Here is a 22,907-nt window from a genome sequence, read left to right as displayed (position 1 = left end):
AATTTAAGAAGGCTGTCTAAAATAGGTGTTTCTACTTTCTTCTTACTCTCCTCTTCGCTCTTTACACTGTGACTTCCCCCTTCATCAATTACACAATACTAATCTTTCCAAGATTACTATTAATATCTTATCTAGTACTAATCTAGTGGCCTTTTCTCATTCCCTCATCCTCCTTGATCTCTCTGCAGTCTTTGACACTGTCGATCACCCTCTTCTGCACAATATTCTCTTCTTTCTAGGTTTTCATGACACTATTCTTTCTTAATACTCCTCCTACCTATATGACTGCTTCTTCTCAGTATCTTTTGCTGGATCTTCATACAGGTCAAGCCTACTAACTGTTCTGTCTTGGGCCCTCTTCTCCCTCTATACTATTTCACTTGGTTGATCTCATCATCTCCTTTAGATTCAATTATCATTTCTGTACTATTGATTTTCAAATCTATTTATATGCCCTACCCTTTCTGCTGCTCTTCAGTCCTGTATCTATGTCTCTTAGACATCTCAACCTGGATGTCCTGTAAACATCTTAAATTCAAGTGAACTCATTATCTTTACCCTCACACTCTCTCCCCTTCTAAACTTCCCTATTACTATCAAGAGCACCACTATCCTTCCAGTCTTCCAGGTTCAAAACCTGGGTGTCTCATTTATTACTCTCATATCTAATCTGATGCCAAGGCCCGGTGATTTCACCTTTTTAACAACTCCAAATACACCAACTTCTCTCCTCTAATTCCACCACTACCCTGGTGCATTTCCTACTCACTTCTTCATACCTTAACTGCTGCTGATCTTCCTGCCACAAGTCTCTGCCATTCTTGTTCATCTGCCACTCAGTCAACAAAGTGATTTTCGTTAAGTACAAGCATGAATATGTCACCTCTATTCAATAAACTCCAGTAGCTCTCTGTTGCCCCCAGGATCAAATATAAACTCTTTTATTTGGTGTCCAAATTTCTTCATAACCAAGCCCCAAACATACACCTTTCTAGTCTTCATCCATCTTATGCCTCATCCCCAATGTACTCTTTGAGCCTGTAACACTGATCTCCTTGGCCATCCTAGAATAAAACATTCCACCTGCTGACTCTGGGCATTTTAACTAGCTGTCCCCCATGCCTGGGACTCTTTCTTTCCTCATCTCTGCTTCCTGAATTCCCTGGCTTCCTTCAAGTCCCAGCTAAAATTCCACTTTCCACAGGAAGTCTTTCCCAGTTTCTCTTCATTCTATCCTGTATAAACCTTGTTGGTACAAAGTTATGTGTATGCTGTCTCTCCCATTAGATTGGGAGGACTACTCACAGGTAGTAATTGTCTTTTGCCTTTGTATCCTCAATGTTTAGCAGAGTAGAGTGCCTAGCACATAGTAAGAGCTTAATAAATGTTTATTGACTAATTATTCCAATGCCTTTGGCCTCTATATAAGATGTAGTCAGGGCTAACTTGGTTCTAGATCTCAGACTCAGGGCAAAAAGGCTTAAGGAAGTCTCAATGGCAGTAAATCCTAGGTTTAACAGACTGCATTTGACTCCTCAAATGGCCAACTCTTCTGAACAGTTACTAGTAAATTAATAGTACTTAAATTTCCAGAGTTCTCAACTCTAAATCTCTTCTAGCTACAAAAGCTTAAAACTACAGTAAAGGGGCAGCTTGGTGGCGCAATGGATAGAGCATTGGCCCTGGAGTCAGGAGGACCCGAGTTCAAATCCAGCCTCAGACACTTAACACTTACTAGCTGGGTGACCCTGGGCAAGTCACTTAACCCCAATTGCCTCACTTAAAAAAAAAACAAAACCTATAGTAAAACCATGGGAATACCTTGTATGCACACTTGAGTGCATGCACACACACACACACACACACACACACACACACACACACACACACAATATTTAGATGATTTTGCATTTTTTTTTCATCCCCATGGAAGGTTTTAACTACCATGTGAAAAGATAATAATACTCACAGTGTGTTACCTATCCATCTAGTAAGCCCAAGAATTAAAGAGCAAATGTCAACTAACTTGAAATAGCAAAGATTAAATATCATACCTGACTGGGAAGTAGGAAAGCTGGACTTTCATCTTTCATTTCATAGCATAAACTCTAAAAAAAATAATAAAAGGGAAGGAAAGAAGAAAAGGGTTACAAAAAATAGCAATGTTTCTCATGAATGTTTTTGATTCCTCAACTGATTTTAGTCATCATGAGGAATTACAGCTATCTAAAATATGCAGAAGATAATGAAGAGATAACTGAAGGCCAATTCCAGAGATTTTATAAAACACAAATGATAACAATAAAATACAACCCCATCACATTGTGAGTTTACCAAACATACCAGATGAGAATTTTTATGGGGGCTTTATAAATTTATTTGGAAAATTTAACTAAAAATTTCAATGATGTCCCCAAATTTCCACCTATGCATTTTTCACTTGAATTCAGAATTTTTAACACATTCAATCTTTTCTTACTAAACACATATTACTTTTCTTACATTCTATCTACAAAAATTAGCAGAGGTCAGTTTGGAGTTCATAATATATAATCCCCTTAAATGAGAAGCAGATACAAATATAAAAAGAAAGATAATAAAAGACTTAAATAGATGTTGAAAAATTAGATTTGAAAAACACATTGAGAAACCTGAAATGAAACAAATGCTGATTAACTTTTCAAACAAGCAGGGAACTTTTGCAAGTAAGAGCACCTTAAGCTCTTAGACATTAAAAAAAAATCAAAGCACAATGCAATATCTTAAGTGCTTCTGTTACAGACCTTACTGAAATAAAATTAGTAATCAATAAAGAAAATATGAGCAAAAGAACTCTTTTAAATTTATAAGGAGACTAAAAAATAATCCACAAAATTAGAAGTAAAATTTTTTAAAATCATAAAAACAAGAAAATAGTCTGTTTGAGATCACTGACTTGCAAGAATCAGAAAGGGCCCCATAGGATATAAACCAACCTCCAACTGAACATGAATCACTTTTTAATATTTCAACAAGTGGTCATCCAGCCTTTGCCTGGAGAACTTTGACGAGGTACTTATCAAATACCAAGACAGCATATTCCATTTATGGATAGCTCTATTAAGAAGTGTTTCCTTTTATGGAGTCTAAATCTGCCTCTATGCAACTTTACATGAAATTATAGCTTCTAGTTTCTCCCAATTTAACAGCCTTTCAAATATCTAAATACAGACATTATAACCTTCAATATCTTCTATTTTCTAAGTTCCTTGTTCCTTTGACCCATTCTCAAATGGCATAAATGTAAGACCCTTTAGCATCCTTCCTTGCTGTCTGTTAGATGCTCTCAGGGCAATGTTCTGGGTCCCTCTGCCAGAGATATCCCTCACTACTAACAAAGAACCAATAATGATTCTTTTGGTCTGCCACACAACAAGTTCTGAATAAACTTAACTAAGAACTCTTAAGAGTTTATATTTCACTAATTGATGTGGCTCTCACAACACTCCCATGAAGTAGACAGGACAGGGACTACAATGTCCACCAAACAGATGAGGAAAGTGAGGCCCAGAAAGGAAAAGTTATTCCCCAAAGGTCATGAAGCTATGGAAACATATAGTATGAAAGCCTCTGTTGTGTTATAAAAATTAGGAATTAATGTTTGAACAGCATCTGGTAAACTTGACCTCTATGACTCCCTTGAGTTGTGAATCATAAGATAGCGTGTGTGTGTGTGTGTGTGTGTGTGTGTGTGTGTGTGTGTGTGTGTGTACCCCCTCTCCACATCACCAGTCAAAATGAAGTATAATACACTAGAGATCATGGAAAACTGATTAGATTAATAAAGGGAATATCCTTTGGTTACCAAAAAAACAAACAAAAAAAAGAGGTCTGTAGGATTTTGTACTTCCCATCTTCCCTTCAGTGTCATAGTGGTGACTATGGGAGAAACCAAAGACAAACTAGCCAGAGATTCAAGGCTCTGCAAACAGCCCGGTCCTCTCCACTCTGACTCCCTCCATAAAACCCTGCACTAAACCTAAAGGACTCCAGCAAAAAAACTTCCAGAAATTGTGAGTTATTTGTTTGCCACATGTGCTCTATAACCTTGGGTTCACTTTCCCCTAGACTCTATGTACTGGTGAGAGAGAGTATCACAGATTTGGAAGGGCTTATTATACAACAGCTATACTACAATAGTAGATATGCTTTCTGGAAGCTAATTAACTCTGGCTGACTAATTCATATCAGTTGATAATCATGGTGAGAAGCAAAGGGGGGAGGGGAGGGAGTCCATTAGCAACTCTGAGGGGATGTAGGAACCACATTTTGGGGACTCAACTTATCATTGTGAGGGGCAATAGGGATAGTCATTTGAGAACATATGCTACATTTGTATCCTTAAATCATTATGCTTGTTGGTGTTAAGTTAAAATTTTTTTTTAATTTAAAGAAAAGAGATAAAATGACTCTGTTGTTTACTATCAAACAAAAAAAAAAAAGGAGGGGGATGTCACAGTTTTCCTGGCAGATCAATCTTCCCTTCAACGGTGTGCCCTCATTAATATGACTACTATTCTACTAGGTAAATCAAAACCCCTAACTGAACTTTGTATTTGTTTTACTTTACTGAAAGAATTTCATCTTTTTGTTTCACAACTACAATAAAATGTGAAGTGGAAATTGCCTGAGTCACAAGGTTTGGGGATTAGCAGGAAGAAACTGTCAGTCAAAAATGTCTCTCTAAGTAGAGTGCTTGTACATGAATAAATAGTGTGTCTGACAGATTTTAGGTAAATGCAAAGTGCAGAGGATTTTTCTACCACTGAGCTAACTAGTAATCTGAAGGTCTCCCGATTAACAGTCCTAGAGCTAAAAATCTGTCTGGTTCATTGGTGAGTAAATCAAGGAAAGCAAAAATAAATTAACTGACCAGTCAATTCAATCAAGATGTTGGCTCCAAAGCCCCGCATAAACACTGTCACAGAATCACAGAATTTCACAGTTGGAAGGCACTTTAGTGGCATATCCAATCTAACCTATACCAAAAAAGACCCCTTATTTACAACACACCAAGAGCCTCAAGTGAGGGGAAACGATAATCTCTCATAGCCTATTCCAATAGGAAGCCCTAATTATGAGGAAGTTTTCCCTTACTTTAAGCCTAAATATGCCTCTCTACACGACTGTCCATGGTTCTGGGTTCTGGCCTCTGGGACAAACAGAACAAATCTAATACTTCTTCCACATGACATCTTTTCAAGTACTTGAACACAGCTTTCACACCTCCCCTGAGATTTCTCCAGGCTAAACTTCCACAGTTTCTTCACAACCAATCTCTACATGGCAGTGACTCAAGGCCCTTTGACATTTGGATTATCCCTCTTCTATACGCATTCCAGCTTGTTAATGTCTGCCCTAAAACGTGGTACCCAGAACTGAATACAAACTGAGCTAGGTAGAGCTGGACTACTTCCTTATTCTTAGAAGTTGTGCCTCTTTTCATACAGTCTCATGGCTTTTTTTGACTGCCTCATCATACTGCTGATGCATTGATCTTCCAATCCATTAAAATTCCCCAATCTTTTTGTTCAGAAAAACCTTGCCTACCCCACCTTCTACTTTTGAAACCAATTTCTTGTTTTCATACTTAGCATTAAATTTCATTTTATTAGATTCTGCCCAAATTTCTAGTCTGCCAATATCTGTTTCTGTCCTTGACTCTATCGTACATTGTGGTAAGTATAATTCCCACCTCTGTGTCACCTTCAAATTTGATAACGATATTATCTATGCCCTTATCCAAATTCACTGTTGAAAAGGTGAAGTATTTTCAGATACAAATGGCAAAAGAGCTAAAAGGAGTACAGTTGAATTGTCTCCCTTCAAACCTCCCCCATAAAGACGAGAAAATGTTCCAGAGCAAGTCCTGACTGAGAAATCCAAGGAAAAAAATCATACTAGATGATTTTTCCATCCCTGGTCAGGACAAGGAGGCAGATGTGAGATCTGCAGACACCAGGTTTTGCCAGGAATATCTGAATGGAGAGTAGTAAAGCTATGCCCTGAGAAAAGATGTACCATATCCACACAGAGGAAGCAGATCTTGAGCAGAATACAATAACAGGTGCCAAACAGAGGGAGCTCTATCCCTCACTTCCCAGTACAAAGTCACAGATCCAAGGCAAACTGAAGCAACTTGTGTCTAGGGATAGAAGTCCAGGCTGAGGACTGTTCACCCTTGCTCTAGGTCAGAACACTTTGGAAAGCACTGAAACCTTGCACTACATTGTGTACTCAGCAAAGAGTTCAGAAGCAAGCAGTAGCCATGTGGCTCTGAATCCAGAAGATAAGTGGGTTCTCAGTTCCAGCCTCCAACCCAATCTGAAGCCTGAAGCTGAATAACCAGGGTAGGAATCCCAGACCAAAGGGGAAACACCAGTTCTATCACTTTGAACCATCAGAACTTTCCAGCAAATTTATGGTAGATCAATCAAATAGCAGGCTATAGGAACTCCAACTAAGGAAAGACACAATTGTGTTGCTCATACCTAAACCTAGGCCAGCAACTAAGGTTAGCTCAGACCAGGAGGGAAGCAATCAAACTTTTCTCCAGATTAAACACTTTGGGAGAGCTGAAAGTTTACAGGTGCCCAGCCTGAACTGTCCCTCAGACCCTGGACTAAAGCAACATTCAATACCTTAAGAAAATAGCAACAGGAGCAGCCCAGACCCTGGGTCAAGAAGTGTACAGAATCCAGACCCAAGAGGCAGGCTGCAAAATGAAAGAAGAAGGAAAAGAGGAAAAACAATCCCACCACAAAGAGCTATTATAGTAACTAGAGGTTCAAGACAGAAACAAAGAAGAATATTAGGACTCAAAAATATTTTTAAGGCAAAGCATCAAAGAAAAATAGAGCTTAGACACAAGTTCAACTAGAATTTATGGAAGTGATAAGGAAAGGGTTTGTCTATTTTTTTAAGTCAAAATGTTTTTATAAGTGAAATGACAATGCTTTAGGAAAAACTGAAAAAGAAGTGAGAACTATGGAAAAAAAGAATTGGAAAGGGAATTAACAGCTTGGCATATCGGGTACAAGACTTTGTCCAAGCAACAAACTCCCTGAAAATTGAAATGCACCATGTAGAAGCTAATTACTTCATGAGACAATAAGAAATATTAAAGCAAAGTCAGAAGACTGGGGGGAAATGAAAAGTTTAGTTACTCTCATAGCAAAAACAACTGTCCTGGAAAACAGAACAAGAATAAATAATGTGAGAATTTGAGAGTACTGGGAAGCAATGATTTAAAAAAAAAAAAGCCTAGACATCATATTTCAAGAAATCTTAAAAGAAAACTGCCCAGACCTCTTAGAATCAAATGGCAAAATCAAGAGAAAGAATCTATCCATTACCTCCTTAAATAAACTCTCTAATGAAAACTCCAAGGAACATTAAGCCAAAATATAGAGCTTCTAAATTTAAGGGGGAAAAACACTGCAAGCTGACAGAAAAAAAAAAATATTTCAAGTACCAAGAAGTCACTGTCAGGATCACACAAGATTTAGGAGTCCCAATTATAAAAGGGTAGAGAACCTGGAATACAATATTCCATAAGATAAAAGTTAAAGACTCACAAACAAGTCTAACACAGCAAAAATGAGCACAATCCTAGGAGAAATAATAGATTTTAAATGAAAGGACTTCCAAGAATTCCAGGTGAAAATCCCAAAACTGTACATAAACTGTGAAATACAAACCCCAAAGTCAAGAGAAAGATAAAAAGATAAACATGAACAAGCAACTATAAGGGAGTAAGCAAGGATAAGTGGTTCACATTTTAAAAGATGTGATGAGATATGTGTTTCCTCAGCACTTTATCATCATCAAGGGTCACAGAAGGAGTCTAATTATGCAGAGGGCATGGAAGATGTGTTTTGATGTTCTTAAAAGGAGAAGGAAAAAAAGAGAAGAAAAAGACACTAGGAAGGAAAGGGGTGTAGGAAGGATGGGGGAAATTATCTCATGTTATTTGGGTCCACAAAAAAAAAATCATGTAATTAGGGTGAAGAGATAATGTTAAAAAACTAAATAAACAAAGAGGAAGGGGTGGAGTGAACAGCTGACACAAAGTTCACTCTCATTTAAACTGGTAAAGGGATGGAAGACTATATAACCACACACAAGGGGTACAGAAATATATTTCACTCAACAAGGCAAAAGAGAAAGGGGAGAAAGGGAAACAGGAAAGGGAGTACATTTAAAAATTAGTCCTAAGTAAAACAGACACAATCAAAGGCAGATCAGTCTTACAGATGGAGTTAAAAGAAAAGAAAGGCTAAGAACCTGTGATCAGGCACTAGGTAAGGGAAGGAGAAGATGGGGACAAAAGACGGAGGGAGGAGAAATAGACTATGTCAAATCTAAAGCACTGATGCTAAGCACAGCCCTCTTTTATCACTCTCTTTTTCTTTATACAGAGAGGGCAAGATACAAAGAGAAAAAAATGTTAATAGGATAGAGGGAAAACCACAACAATTATAACTGTAAATGCACAAACAAAACCAACACAGCTAAAATTAGAAGAGAAGTAGGAAATCAGAAGGGGGATATATCTAGTAGGTTTCTTTCATAAAGGTCTCAATTTTAATATAGGGAATAGACACAATTTTATAAGAATAAGAATTATTTTTCAATTGATAAAATGATCAAAGGCTATGAACAGGTAGCCTCCAGAGTAAGAAATCCAAGCTACCAATGTTGTTGTTCTGTAGTTCAGTTGTGGCCAACTTTTTGTGACCCCATATGGAGTTTTCTTGGCAAAGAAAGAAAAGTAGTTTGCCATTTCCTTCTCCAATGGAATCTCCAGCAGAGGTTAGCTGACTTGCCCAGGGTCACATAACTAATGAGTGTTTAAGGCTGGATTTGAACTCAGGTCTTTCTTGACTCCAGGCCCACTGCTCTATCCACTGATCCACATAGTGGGCTCCAAGCTTTAAATATCCACAGACAAAAAATGCTCTAAATCAAAATTATAAAGTTCAAAATGTTCTAAAGCACTAGTAATTAAAGAAATACAAATCAAAACAACACTGGGGTTTCATCTCATCCATCAGATTGTCAAGCTGTCAAAAAAGGAAAATAATAAACCTTGGAGGAGCTATGAGAAAACAGGAACAATTGACTTACTGCTGGTGGAGCTGTGAATTGGTCTAGCCATTGGGCCAAATTTCTGGAAAGCAATTTAGAACTATGCATCAAAAGCAATTAAAACTATCTGATGTAGTATTATCACATCTAGGCCTGTACCCTCAAATAAAATGGAGAAAAAAGGTAAAGGATCCCATATATATCTACAAAAATGCTAACAGCAACTCTTTTTTTGTAATAGCAAACAACTGAAAGAGGCAGCTAGGTAATGCAGTGGATAGAGGAAGAAGCTTGAAGTTAGGAAGACTCATCTTCCTGAGTTCAAATTTGGCCTTAGACACTTACTGTTTGACCCTGGGCAAGTCATGTAATGCTATTTGCCTCAGTTCCTCATCTATAAAATGAGCTGAAGAAGGAATAACAAACCACTTCATTATTTTTGCCAAGAAAACCCAAAATGGAGTCATGAAGAGTCAGACATGACTAACATGACAATAACAAAATAATTGGAAATGGAGGGATAAGGGGAAGGGAGGGAGGCAGGAAGGGGAGAGAAGAAGGGAGAAAGGGAAGGAGGGAGGATGAAAGAAAAGAACAAGCAGCTATTATTGCACCAACAAAGAGTAAAGGATTTTAACAGATACATGCCAATGAATTTGTCTAATGTAACTGGAAGTCGTTCACCTTCAGATAAGAGTCCATTAAACAATGAATATCAAAGAGTGGAAGCAAAAGGACCTCCACTGGACACACCTACATGAACTTACCCAAGAATATGTTGACAAAGATAGGAACAAAAGGCTGTCATGAGAATTTTATTATAGAAGCAGAAGGGTTTATGATGCAATTCAAGAAAATATAATTAGAACCAGAAATTACCAAAGAGCTTTCCTTAAGGAGCCTAGATTTAGTGATTAATTCATATTATTTAAAGAAATGTTAGAAAGAATGCAACAAACACGGACGACAGCAGAAATTTAGCACCTACCCAACGCTTAGTAGGATGTGACCTGGTGGCTAGAATTAGGCACCAGAATCTCAATGTCTTTGACAAACCAACAGGTCACAAATCCCTATACTACAAATAGAGATGGCAAAATGCCTTTAAGAATTCAATCAAGAGGGCAGCTAGGTGGCCCAGTGGATAAAGCACCGGCTCTGGAGTCAGGAGGACCTGAGTTCAAATCCGGCCTCAGACACTTAACACTTACTAGCTGTGTGACCCTGGGCAAGTCACTTAACCCCAATTGCCTCACTAAAAAAAAAAAAAAAAGAATTCAATCAAGAAACACCATCAGAACTGAACCATTATCCATGACTAAATCATTGCTAATAATTTCTTGGTCATGGCATTTACCCATGTAACCTAAGAATATAGAATTTAACTTTTAACAAATATCACTATGCCAATTATCAAAGAGCTTTTAAAATATAGGGACCCAATCAAGAAATCAAAATCATGGGAAGAGAACAAGGTACATATGATCCTTAACATCCCTCTATTAAAATTTTCCTGGGTATGCTTTCAGGGAGCTTACAGAAGATGAATATACATTCTAATACATTTATTGAATTATAAAATTTTATTTATTCAATTTTCTAATACATTTATTCAATTACAGATATCTGTGTTGTACAGCCCATAAAACATCAAATATAAAAGAACTGCAGAAAAGTGACGTGCCCCAAGACCATTTCTACAAAAACTCCATTGAACAAAATGAAAACAAAGTATTAATAATAACAACATATACCCAATGAGGTAAACATTCTTAACACACAATGAAAAACGGTCATCTGCACTATCTTAATCTCTGTAGACACTTCTCCTTGAATTAAAATAGTGGGAATGGATTTTTTTTTTTAAATCAATGTCTTGGGGCAGCTAGGTGGCGTAGTGGATAAAGCACTGGCCCTGGATTCAGGAGGACCTGAGTTCAAATCTGGCCTCAGACATTTGACACTTACTAGCTGTGTGACCCTGAGCAAGTCACTTAACCCTCATTGCCCCACCAAAAAAAAAAAAATCAATGTCTTGAGTTGGCTCAGTTGAAAGTTGATGAAGTAAAAAAAAGTTCAGGAAAACCAATCCAAATATCTCTAGCTCACAGCAATGAAATTCCTGCATTTATATAGACAACAGAGAAGATATTTCACTAAAAGAGAAACTACAATATTTTAGATTTAGCTTTTTCTATAGTTACATAGTCCAGTTTTTCATGTCTGTCCCAATACATGAGAACTATATAAATTAATAATAATAAAAATAAAGGAATTCTTTATTTAATTTTAAAATGGAAGAATTTCCACTTAAAGTAATCATTAGGTTAAAAAACTTTTAATGGAGGGCAGCTAGATGGCGCAGTGGATAGAGCACTGGCCCTGGAGTCAGGAGTACCTGAGTTCAAATCCGACCTCAGACACTTAATACTTAACTAGCTGTGTGACCCTGGGCAAGTCACTTAACCCCAATTGCCTCACTAAAAAAAACAACAACAACAACAACAACAAAAACTTTTAATGGGGAAAAGGGTAGAAACTCCAAACACCACAATGCTTTTAAAATGAGAGCAGGCTGGGGCAGCTAGGTGGCCCAGTGGATAGAGCATGGGCCCTGGAGTCAGGAGTGCCTGAGTTCAAATCCAGCTTCAGACGCTTGACACTTACTAGCTGTGTGACCCTGGGCAAGTCACTTAACCCCAATTGCCTCACCAAAAAAAAAACTAGAGCAGGCTACACACTACTGAATTTCACATTAGTAGTTTTGGAGATTTCAAGGGAAAAAAAATCAGTATTGCACATTTCATCCAACAGAATTTAAGCTCCTTGAATGCAGGGACTTTTCTGTTTTTCTCTGTGTCCCCAATACAATAAATTTAGGACAATAAATTTTTTTGAATGAATGAAGCCAAATTGTACATATAAGAAAAATCAAGCTTGGAAACTTACAAAGTCATCCGATGAGCAAAGTTCAGCCATCCAATTTAAGTAGATACAATGTTTTAATTATTAAATGCTTATTACAATTAAAAAAACTGATGACAGTAGCACCTTAGAAGTCTATAAGGTGTACGGGATTCACAGTACTATCTCCCTCATCTCCCAGCTGCTAAGCTTTTCCCATTCTCCCTCTGTGAATATTTCTTACATCTGTTCCCTTCTCTTATTTTATTCTCCTTCCATCTGTATTTCTGACTTTCTGAATTTTGCCAACATGACTGAATGATCTGCCTGCCTTCTCATCCTGGGGCTTCCTTCAGTGCCAGGGGCCTTTTCCCACTGGGGAGTTCCATTTGGGGCACAGACTAAGACTGGTCATGCTTCAGTCCTCTCCTAGCTGTGCTTCTGCCTCTCCAGACTTATCCACCCATCCCTCATCCCTGACTTTTCAGCTCCTTCTTATGTGCTATCTTCCCCCATTAGCATGTAAGTTACTTGAGGCACTATCTTTCTCTTTGCTTGTATTTGTATCTTCCCTGCTTAGCACAGTACCTGGCACACAGTAAACACTTCAGAAATGTTCATTGCCTACCTGTTGCCTATTTATACTATTATCACCTCACTTAAAGCTTTTATAACCTCTCACTTTAGCTACTGGATTTGGAGTCAGGAAGACCTGAGTTTAAATCCTACCTCATATGCTTACTAGTTGTATAATTCTGGACAAATCACTTAACTGTTTTTAATCTGTTTTCTAGATAGCATAGGTAAAGTGCACCTTATTAAACTCTACAAATCTTATCTACTAACATTGTAATACTGTACTACCTGGTCTGAGCACTTCTAGTAGGGACAAGGTCTGACCATGTCACTCTCCTACTCAAACACCTTCAATGGTTTCCTGTTGCCTCTAAGTTAAAAGTAGAGAATAGCAGTAGCAGGGTAGAGTAGGCCTACATGGATGGTCAAGGAAAAAGCTGCTGGAGAAAAAGCAATTACGGCAAACTTGGAAGAACTCCAGCTTTCCCCAACAAGGGCAGTACTGACAGTTAAGATAGTACTGAAAGTACAAGTGGCAAATTGGAGGGGAATAAGAGGTTTTCTCTATGGGTTTGATGTAAGTCAATTCTATGTCATTACTGTGTAAACATAAGTGTTCAATGTTTTAAAGTTTTGTGAACCTCAGTAAGATTAACTGGTGGCTATCTCTGGAAGAGTGCAAGACTCAGATGTTAAAAAGGATCTTCACCTAAGTGAAGAGAGCAGGCCATAGAAATCAGATCTCTAAGGTGTGCCTGAGCCCTTCCTAACAGAACAGACTCTTAATGTCACAAGGGTGGGCTGGAGCTTGCTCACATAGGCTCTTGAAAGCCTACTGTTAAATTTTGAGTTAAATTTTCATTTACACTCAGAAATTGGCAAGCACTCAAATCAGGATTTGCCTGTTTTGATGATTGTCTTGAATTTAGAAAATGACAGAGAAAATGTTAATAATGATTACACCTTAAAATGTGCTGGGAATACTTTTTTTTTTTTTGGTGTTGTTAAACATTTACTATCACACTACAGGTTATACATATTATAAGAACTGTTGAGGACCTTAGTTTCCTCATTTGTAATGTGGTCTGCTTGAACAAAATTATGCCTAATGTTCTAGTCATGTAATATTCTATGATAATCTGTGCTAAAGTTAGAATGAAAAAAAAAAGGAAGAAAAATAAAAGAGGAACCAAAAAAGGTAAAGGAAAAGCAAAAGGGAAAAGAGGCAGGACAGTATAGTAGAAAGAGTGCTGAACTTGAAATCTGAAGAAGTGGGTTCAACTCAAAGCTCAGCCATTCAGCAGTGTGACTGTGGGCAAGTCACCCAACTTCTGAGATGACAATTCCTCTTCTATTAAGTATAGATAATAGCATCTCTAAATCCTGTTGCTGTGAATACCAACTCATAAGCATTTCAAAGATAATGGGTTCATAGATCTAAAGGTTGAAGGTCAAGGCAGCTAGGTGGCACAGTAGATAGAGCACCAGCCCTGGAGTCAGGAGTACCTGAGTTCAAATCCGACCTCAGACACTTAACACTTACTAGCTGTGTGACCCTGGGCAAGTCACTTAACCCAAATTGCCTCACTTAAAAAAAAAAAAAAAGATTGAAGGTCATCTTGTCCAACTCCACTTTATAAATGATGAAATTTAGATCCAGGAAGACTAAGTGACTTGTGTCCACTATGTACCAGGCAATGTACTAGGTGACTAGGGATGGGAAAGCAAAAGCAAGATAGATCTTTCCCTCTAGGAAGTTACTTTCTATTGGAATAAATGACACACATGTCTATAAGTCCAACATTTATGCAAAGTAAATAAAATTTGATTGGGGGGGGCAATATTATTAGCTACAAAGGTTGGGAACAGGGAAGGCCACCTGAGATGAGCTTTGGAGGAAATTAGGGATTCTAAAATGCAGAGATGAGGAAGGGGGACATTATAAGTATTGGGACACCCTCTATAAAGCTACAGAGAAAGGAAATGCAATGTCATGGAAGAGAAAGAGGAAACAAAACAGCTTAGCTTGAAGGCAGAGTATGTGAAGCAGAGGAAAAGTTCTGTTTTGAACATGTTGAATGTGAGATGGCTATGGAACCATAGGTAATTTGTGATGCATGATTGGAGCAAAGGATGAGGTCATCAAGACAGAGAATGTGGAAAAGAAATAAAGAAGAGAGACCAATACTCATCTTTGGGGGAATACACTCAATGGTAGGGTATATAATATGAATTATTATCCAGCAAAGGAGACCAAAAAGAAGCCATCAGACAGGTAGGAGAACCAAGAGAAAGCAGTGTCATGAAAAAACAGAGAAGGGCATTCACAACGAGGACATGGCAGTGTCCTGAATAGGTGACAAGAAGGATTAAGGCTAAAAACAAGCCACTAGGGGGACAAATGAGAAAACGTTATGTAAAGTGCTGTTCAAACTACCAGCTGCTTGGCCCTGGACACATCAGTTAACCTTTCACCCTCAGTTTTCTCATCTATAAAATGAAGAATAATAATGCCATTTACTTCTCCATGTTGCAACAAGGATAAAATAAGGACCAAATATTTGTAAAGTGTTTTGCAAATCTTAAAGTGCTATAAAAATGATATCACTGTTGTTGTTGTTGTTGTTGTTGTTGTTGTTGTTACCTAAAAATAGGAAAAGGGAGGCAGAGCCAAGATGGTAAAGAGAAGCCTGGAAGTTGCCTGAGCTCTCCAAAGTGTACCTCAGAAACAACATTAAATCAAGCCTCTAAATGGATTCTGGAGCTACAGAACTTACAAAAAGACAGAGAGACACAATCTTCCAACTTGAGATAAATTAAAAGACTTCAGGAAAGGTCTGTCTCACTTGGATGAAAGAGGAGCACAACATAGCTCAGTGCAGCTGAGGCCCCTTGGTCCTGGCTTAACAGGCTGGTAGCCGAAAAGGTCAATTGTGAGACCTGCCGGTCCCAGCTGAGAGGGCAAACTGTCAGCTACAGAACCACCCATAAGACAGGTGAAACTAGCCCAAGCCATCCCAGCACAGGGAGAGAGGCTAGGGTGGTGAGGAGTCCACAAGCCACAGAGTCCTTAGAGCAGAAAGCCAGTGGGTAGGCCCCTATCCACCAGCACAAGAAGTTTGTAACAGTGGCCCCTAGGCCCCAGGAACAGACCTCAACTTTAAAAGTCAAAAAATAGGCTACAATATGAGTAAGAAACAGAATAGGGCCCTTACCATTGAGAGCTTCTATGGTGACAGGGAAGAAACATAAACTCAGATGAGGACAATACTGTCAAAATACCTACACGTGAAGTCTCAAGGTAGAAGATGAATTGGTGTCAATACCAAAAAGCATTCTTAGAAAAGCTCAAAAAGGATTTAAAAAATCAAATAAGAGAGGTAGAAGAAAAAATGGGAAAAGAAATGAGAGAAATCAGAGTTACACAAGAAGATTATGAAAAAAGAGTCAACAACTTGGAAAAAGAAGCACAAAAATTGACTGAAGAAAACAATTCCTTAAAAAATACAAGGGGCAGCTAGGCGCCGTGGTTAAAGCATCAGCCCTGGATTCAGGAGTACCTGAGTTCAAATCCGGCCTCAGACACTTGACACTTACTAGCTGTGTGACCCTGGGCAAGTCACTTAACTCCCATTGCCTACCAAAAAAAAAACGAAAAAAAAAAAAACAAAACAATTGGCCAAATGGGAAAGGAGGAACAAAAGCTTACTGAAGAAAACAATGCCTTAAAAATTTGAATTGCACAGATGGAAGCTAATGATTCCATGAGACACCAAGAACCCGTCAAATAGAATCAAAAGAATGAAAAAATAGAAGAAAATGTGAAATATCTCACTGGAAAGACAACTGACCTGGAAAATAGATCCAGGAGAGATAATTTAAGAATTATTGGATTAGGGGCAGCTAGGTGGTGCAGTGGATAGAGCACCAGCCCTGTATTCAGGAGGACCTGAGTTCAAATCCAACCTCAGACACTTGACACTTACTAGCTGTGTGACCTTGGGCAAGTCACTTAACCCTCATTGTCCCCCCCACACAAAAAAAGATATATACAAGAATTATTGGATTAGGGGGAAGCTAGGTGGCACAGTAGATAAAGCACTGGCCTTGGATTCAGAAGGACCTGAGTTCAAATCCAACTTCAGACACTTGACACTTACTAGCTGGGTGACCCTGGGCAACTCACTTAACCCTCATTGCACCGCCAAATTAAAAAAAAAAAAGATTTATTGGACTACCTGAAAGCCATGATCAAAAAAAGAGTCTAGACACCATATTCCAAGAAATTATCAAGGAGAATTACTTTAATATTATAGAATCAGAGGATAAAATAGTCATTGAAAGAATTCATTGATCACCTCCAGAATGAGAACCCAAAATGAAAACTCCAAGGAATGTTGTAGGCAAACTCCAGAATCATCAGGTGAAGGAGAAAATACGCAAGCAGCCAGAAAGAAACAATTTAAATATCATGGAGCCACAGTCAGGATTACACAAGATCTGGCAACTTCAACATTAAAGGATTGCAAGGCTTGAAATATGATATTCTGGAAGGCAAAAGAAGTTAGATTGCAACCAAGAATCAACTACCCAGCAAAACTGAGCATTGTCTTTCAGGGGTAAAAGATGGATATTCAATAAAATCGGGGACTTTCAAGGTTTCCTGATGAAAAGAACAGAATTGAACAGAAAATTCAATCTTCAAATACAAGACTCAAGAGAAGTATAAAAATGTCAACAGGAAAAAATAAGTTATTCAATAAGGTTAAACTATTTACATCTTTATATCCCTACACAGGAAGATAATACTTATAACTCTTGAGATCTGTACCTCTATTTGGGCAGAAAGGACTATACATAGATGGTATAGTTACTAAATGGACTATGATGTGATGATATAAAGAAAATTAAGGAGTGAAAAAAGGAGTATATGGGGAGAAGAGGAAAGGGGAGGTGGAATGGGGTAAATTACATCACATGAAGAGATGCAAAATACCTATTACAATAAAGGGAAAGAAGGGAGGGGTGAGCATTATTTCAACCTTACTCTCATCAAATTTGGTTCAAAGAGGGAATAACACATACACTCATTTGGATAAAGAAATTTATCTTACCCTTTGGAGAAGTAAAGGGGCAAGGGGAAAAGGGGGACACTGATAGAAGGGAGAGCAGAAGCAGGGGAGGAAAGGGGAAAGAAAATGGAGGGTGCTGATAAAAGAGAGGGCAGATTGAGGAAGGCAATGGTCAGAAGCAAAATGCTGGGGGGAAGAAATAGGGTGAAAGAAGAGAAAAAATACAAAGGGGAAAATGGGATGGAGGGAAATACACAGTTAGTAATTATAACTGTGAATGTGAATGGGATGAACTCTACCATAAAATGGAAGAAAATATCAGAGTGGATTAAAAACCAGAATCCAACAATATGTTGTTTATAAGAAATACTTTTGAAACAGAGTAAAGGTAAAAGGTTGGAAAAGAATATATTATGCTTCAGCTGAAGTAAAAAAAAAAAAGCAGGGATTCCAATCCTTATCTCAGACAAAGCAAAAGCAAAAGTAGATCTAATTAAAAGAGATAAGGAAGGAAACTAAATCTTGCTAAAAAGTACCAAAGACAATGAAGTCATATCAATACTAAACATATATGCACCAAGTGGTATAGCATCCAAATTCTTAGAGGAGAAGTTAAATGAATTACAAGAGGAAATAGACAGCAAAATTAAAAATAGGGACAGTAGTACATATGCAACATATCTCACAAAACTGTTGTAAGGAAGGTTGTGTAAAAACATCCATATCCTTTGACTAAGAAATCCCAGTGCTAAGCATATAGTTGAAGGTCTATAACAAAAACAAATCCCTACATACACCAAAATAATTATAACAATACTTTTAGCTGTTGTAAAGAATTGGAAACCAATGTAGATGTCCATAAATCTGGAGAATAGCTAATAAAAATTGTGATACATATGTAACACATGTTCTGAGTAACACATGTTCTGAGGCACCTTTCCCAACTACCACATGTTCTGATGAATCAAGTTCCCAGAGTTGGCTACTAAGTCTCCCCTTAGGGTTCTACTCCTGAGGACTACTTCTGTTCTTTCTATGGAACTATCAATACACAACCTGTCTGGCCTTGGCTCCCAATGCAGACAATGCTATCAACTGATCCACAGATGCTGTTAGGATACCAGTGCAAAAAAATAATAATAATAAATTTTTAAAAAAAAAGAATGCAAGTACAAAATTTTCCATACCTTTCAAAACTTGCAAAGTCTTCCTTCAATTAAAAAAGGAATGAGGTAAAGGAGACCTAAGCTGAAGTCAAAGCTGAGAGTTATCCCTCCTCGCTAAGTGGTTCCTCCTCAAGGGTTTCTTACTGGGATACTGCACTTGTTCCAATCTCTAGAATAATTCCAATTCTCAACTAGCTTTGTATTTTATAGACAAGCCCTACAGCATGATACAGTTTCCTTAGATTATTTAAACATTTTCACAGGAAACATCATTCCAGTTCCAAGTACATTTTACATCAACTAAAGCCTATTTGATTGACTGAAAACTAAAGCTTATAATTTTTTTTAAATATTAAAAAAATTTTTTTTTTTGTGAGGCAATTGGGGTTAAGCAACTTGCCTAGGATAAGTAAGTGTTAAGTGTCTGAGTCCAGATTTGAACTCAGGTACTCCTGACTCTAGGGCCAGTGCTCTATCCACTGCGCCACCTAGCTGCCCCTAAAGCTTATAATTAACATTGGTTTTCACCTGCTTAAGGTACTAGGACATTTTCACCGCATTTGAGTGGGATAAGGGAACTTAGAACCTTAGAAGGCTACCTGGAACACTGAAAGATTAAGCGATTAACACATGATCCATCAACTAGTAGATGTCAGAGGCAACACCTGACTCCATTTTTTCCTGACTCCAGAGCCAGTCCTCTACTACCTCACTGTTCTTCTAGTACCATAAGGAAAAATAGATATAAAGGACACTAAGTAATACAGAAAGACTTCTAGAGTGAAGAAGCACATTATAATAAATGTTGACAACCACTAAACAATAGGAACATGAACAACAAAATCCAGAAAAAAACAGAAAAATGAGGAAATTTTCAGAGAGGGGGCATAAAAACAAATGGGAAGATACTTTTTCCCTCAACAAACTGTAAAGAATGAAAGCTTACAATTTCATGCACAGACTTTTTTGTGTGATCAAACATTTTTAAGTTAAAAGATATAGTGGGTTTTTTTGGTTTTTTGTTTGTTTTTTTAGTGAGGCAATTGGGGTTAAGTGACTTGCCCAGGGTCACACAGCTAGTACATGTTAAGTGTCTGAGGCCGGATTTGAACTCAGGTACTCCTGACTCCAAGGCCAGTGCTCTATCCACTGCACCATCTAGCTGCCCCAAAACACCAAAGTCCATTAGATAATTTTAAACTGTTTTTTTATTTATTTTTTATTTTTTATTATTATTTTTTTTGGTGAGGCAATTAGGGTTAAGTGACTTGCCCAGGGTCACACAGCTAGTAAGTGTTAAGTGTCTGAGGCCAGATTTGAACTCAGGTACTCCTGAATCCAGGGCTGGTGCTTTATCCACTGTGCCATCTAGCTGCCCCAAGATATATTGGTTTTAAAAAATAAAAGAAGCAAAATCCAAAGAAATATAAAGAAGAAAAAGATCAAGGGACATGAAAACCAAAGGAACACTTATGTTGTTATTTTTTAAAGTTTTACTGATGTGTTTTGTTTTTACATTACAACCATTTACAGATTACCTGCACTTCATGGGATCTCATTACAAAGTAGTTTTACTTCGTTAAACTTTTACTTTGTCTTTAACTATTTAGTTAAGTAAAACTAATAGTATAATGATTGCATCTGTAAGTTCATGCACAGTTCACATGTGTAGCATCTCCCACTACTCTATTAAAAAAACCAATAATACACTCACTCCCTTCCCCCACCCATAAAAAAGAGAAAATGTAACAAATACTGTCAAGCAAAACAAATTCCTTCAAAAGCTTTACACAAAAATATATGTCTCGGTTTGCACCCTAAATCTACACCTCTCTGTAATCATGAATGGTCATTTTATTTTAATAAAAATTATATACAAAGGGTTTTTTTTAAATCAGAATAAAGTAATTGGGAATTCATGGTTTTATACAGATTTATATTTTCTTTCTGCTGATGGCTATTTTCAAATTATAGAATTAAAATTTAATATCTAGTCCAGTACCTATAAATTATTTTAAGACCACTTAAACTAGAATGCTAAACCATGGATTTTTTTTTTTGGGGGGGGGCAGAGACATGACATTGTCCAAATTTTTTTTCTACTACTTATCTGATGACTCTCCTCAGTGCCCTTCATTGTTTTATCTTGCTCTTCCTGGCCCATAAGACTATATGTTCACTAAGACTGTCCCCCACCCTTTCTAAATCCAGCTCTATGCTATCTCCCTTGTTTACTTCATCCATTCTCATGGCTTTAGTCGTCAATAATCACTGACTCCCAAATTCATATACTTCCCCTTTATTTATCTTTTTAAAAAAGCAAATCTTTGATAGTTTTTATTTTTATATCACCTAAATTTCCCCCTGTATCCTGTCACCTACCTCCTCACAGAGACTCATCCCTTATAATAAAGAATTTTTTTAATGAGAAAAGAGAAAGAAAAAAAGAGGAAAAAGAAATTTGACAATGAATGTAATGATTCACACCTTTGAAACACATTTCTGCAAGAAAGTTGGAGAGGGGGAGTCTTCTCATATTTCCTCTTTGGGACTATCTTGTTTGCTATTCTGCAACATTGTTGTTATCACTGTGCATGCTTTCTTGGAGCTGCTAACTTCACATTGCATCATTCTGTCTTTCCATACTTCTCTATATCCATCATATTCACTGTTTATTATAACAGTAATATTATTTTACATTAATCTACCACAATTTATTTAGTCATTTCCTCACTCAGCTCTCTGCTTTATTTCCAGTAGTTTGTTACCACAGAAGATATTGCTTTCAATATTCTGGCATCTATAGACTCTATCAATGACTCCTTTGAGGTATATACCAAGCAGGGGAATCTCTGTGTCAATGGGTATGGATATTCTAGTCACTTTATTTGCATAGGTACTAACTACTTTCCAGAATGGTTGTGGAACCCCTAAATTTTATAGATGAGGAAACACATCCAGAGGGGATTGAGTGACTTGTGAAAGATGACACTGCTAATAAGTAAGAACCATGATTTGAATTGTCACCTTTTTTGGGGGGGGAGGTCAATGAGGGTTAAGTGACTTGCCCAGGGTCCCATAGCTGGTAAGTGTCTGAGGACGGATTTGAACTCAGGTCCTCCTGAATCCAGGGCTGGTGCTTTATCCACTGCGCCACCTAGCTGCCCCCTGAATTGTCATTTTGATTCCAAACCCACTACATCTGTGAGCACATCCATGCTGTTATTCCCCACATTGGTACAGCTCTTGACTCTTTTAAATCCTCTCATCCTTTGTCATTCTTGTTCATGTCATTCCATAAAGCCTCCATAGAAAACTTCATGGGTACTAGTGAAACATTCAAGCGATTCTTATCTTAACTTTCAGCACTAGACCAGCCTAGCTCTTTCCTAATCATTCTTTTCTTCAATAATATTCCTCAAACCATCTTCTTACATATGAGTCATTATTGGGAATATATTGTGTTTACCTGGACCCCTCGAGACACATCTCTACATTGCCCCAGATCATATGCAGCTTTGATTCTTTAAAGATTGTGATCATTTAAAATTTCTACAACATATGAAATCTCTGGAAGAACTATGTTGGGGGCGGGGTTTTAGATGAATTTTTAATGCTAGGGATCCATTTCTGATAATTAAAATCATTTTATACTTTCCCAGATACAATCCAAACCCCCTTTTCACTCCTTTTTAATCTAGATATGTCTACAGATAAACATGTAATCAACACAGTAGAATGGTCTAGTCTGTACAGTAGGCATATTTCATCTATTTTATTTTTTTTCTAGATAGATTGCCAGGATAATCTATTTTTCATAATTGTAGAGCTCATGCAGGAAGCCTTGTAATATTCTCAAACCTGATGCAAACAGGGATATATAGAGGACCTCAAATACATAGAAGTCCCTCTTCCATCTGGCCTGTGCTTAAGATATCCCCCATGACAGTTTAAACAAATATATGGGCAAGTATACACCTATTTATTGCTTATGCTTGACAAGAAATAATTAGAGGGTTGGAATTATCTTTGCTGTTACTTTACCAAGAATCCTCATAAG

The 22,907-nt window shown here is 37.5% G+C and overlaps 1 protein-coding gene across 6 annotated transcripts in view; it reads right to left on the bottom strand.

Annotated features, from left to right (window-relative positions):
- TIAM1 (TIAM Rac1 associated GEF 1) overlaps window positions 1-22,907 on the bottom strand; it is a 323,266-nt gene that overhangs the window by 250,095 nt on the left and 50,264 nt on the right. For all 6 annotated transcript variants that reach the window (XM_043994258.1, XM_043994259.1, XM_043994255.1 and 3 more), the window contains exon 2: window positions 2,055-2,108. The gene's annotated coding sequence lies outside the window, so the exon portion shown is untranslated. The remainder of the gene's footprint in view (window positions 1-2,054; window positions 2,109-22,907) is intronic.

This window comes from Dromiciops gliroides, chromosome 3 (assembly GCF_019393635.1).
Source record: "Dromiciops gliroides isolate mDroGli1 chromosome 3, mDroGli1.pri, whole genome shotgun sequence".
NCBI lineage: Eukaryota > Metazoa > Chordata > Mammalia > Microbiotheria > Microbiotheriidae > Dromiciops > Dromiciops gliroides.
This window is presented reverse-complemented; position numbering and strand designations above follow the sequence as displayed.